This window comes from Cynoglossus semilaevis, chromosome 14, assembly GCF_000523025.1.
Source record: "Cynoglossus semilaevis isolate Cse_v1.0 chromosome 14, Cse_v1.0, whole genome shotgun sequence".
Taxonomy (NCBI): domain Eukaryota; kingdom Metazoa; phylum Chordata; class Actinopteri; order Pleuronectiformes; family Cynoglossidae; genus Cynoglossus; species Cynoglossus semilaevis.
This window is the reverse complement of record NC_024320.1, coordinates 28,547,166-28,548,808: the sequence shown is the minus strand read 5'-3', so window position 1 is coordinate 28,548,808 and position 1,643 is coordinate 28,547,166. Positions and strand designations below refer to the sequence as shown.

General features: G+C 38.2%; 1 protein-coding gene across 2 annotated transcripts in view; it reads right to left on the bottom strand.

Moving 5' to 3' along the window:
* LOC103390497 (AP2-associated protein kinase 1-like) overlaps positions 1–1,643 on the bottom strand; it is a 25,861-nt gene that overhangs the window by 7,654 nt on the left and 16,564 nt on the right. The gene's annotated exons all lie outside the window — the stretch shown is intronic.

The following is a 1,643-nucleotide window of genomic DNA, read 5'->3' as shown; positions in this document are numbered from 1 at the left end:
AGGGGCTTTCTTAACACACAATCACACAAAGAGGAGTTCATATTTATAGAATATTCTTCGACATCAGCCACTGATTATAGAGTTAGGAATTATATCTATATTTATGTTCAATTATAGACTAGTTATATTTATTTTTAATTTTTTTTTTTTACATCCATTCTCTAACACTCTATTCATATTAACATATATGACAGGTTTTCATTATATGTTGTTGTTGTTGTTGTTTTTTCCACAAGTAAAGCTTCAGGACAAAGACTTGTGATTATATACAAGGGGAGAGAGAGGGGGAGAGAGAGGGGGAGAGAGAGGCGTATTTACACAAGGGGTGAGTGAAGAAATGGACGTTATATAAACAAGTGTCCTGCCGACCTCTTGACCTCCGTCACTGTTGAGAGGGAGATCTTGAGCTGAATGGTTGTTTTTTTTTTTGTTTTTTTTTCAATAATTTTTTTGTTAATAATACACGTCATAACTCCTGTTACTGTAGTTCTGGTCGTCAAATGAATATTTAATTTTTATAACGCAATAACGTAACTTTTTTCTTTAACAATTTTAACAAACGCCTAGCATTTAATTACATTAACGTCTTGGGCCATCGGTCATACCATGACAGTACACACTCTAGAACAGTAGGTGGCAGTATTCCCCCAAAATACATTGGTTGTGACCCGCTATTAAACCCAGACGTCAGGTCCCTACGTGGGCTAGGAGACGTTCAGGAACTTGGTTTGCGATCACGGTTGAAGTACTAGTTTAGGTGATGTACTAGTAAAGACAAAGTCGGCCATTTATTTTTAACTATGAAGTAACTGACCAATAAAAACACCCGTCTGTTCCCCTCCCTAATCACCATGGAACGATGAAGAGAAGTATGTACAGTAACAATACTGGTCATTTAACGCCACCTACTGGTCGTATCGATAGCTGGAAATAAGTTGGAAGTTCAAACCAAAAGTGAATTAGAACGGGTTCTGACTTTAAGGTATATTTGTTCTGGAACGTTCACTGCTGACAGCGATATATATTTATACATGTTATATATTTATATTCAGTCCGACTGATACTGTACACCGGGTTCTTTAGTCCGATCGTCGACGATTGTCTCCTGATTTTCTCTCCGTGTTCGTTGTCGTCGGTTTGTTTTCCAGATTATGATACGTTTTTGTTTCACTCCGATTTACAGCAGCTTTTAATTTATTTTCATAGAAATATATTCTACCGAACAGCCCGCAGGAGGCGCCGCTGTTAGGTGCAAATCAAGCTACATAAAAAAAAAAAAAAAAAAAAAATCAATCAATGTTGATTTTCTTTAAAAGTGCAAATAAATCTGGCAGGAAAAAAATAAAAAGGACAAATCCACACTTTTGCACAGCAATAAATTCGACCGCCTACAGTAACAGGTCGACTGTACTTCACCACGATGGTTGATGGTTGTTTCTGTTTGTTCTGATTGACAGACAGATGTGAATATAATGAATGATAGAGAAAAGAGAAGAAGAAGAAGAAGAAGAAGAAGAAGAGGAGACACGTGGACACGGCCGTGGAGCTACGGTGAGAACTACGACGCCAGATGACAGCCAGGGGGAGCCGGAGAGAGCAGGGACCAAGCCATGTCAACAGCTGTCGATTGCAGTTTTTGCTAT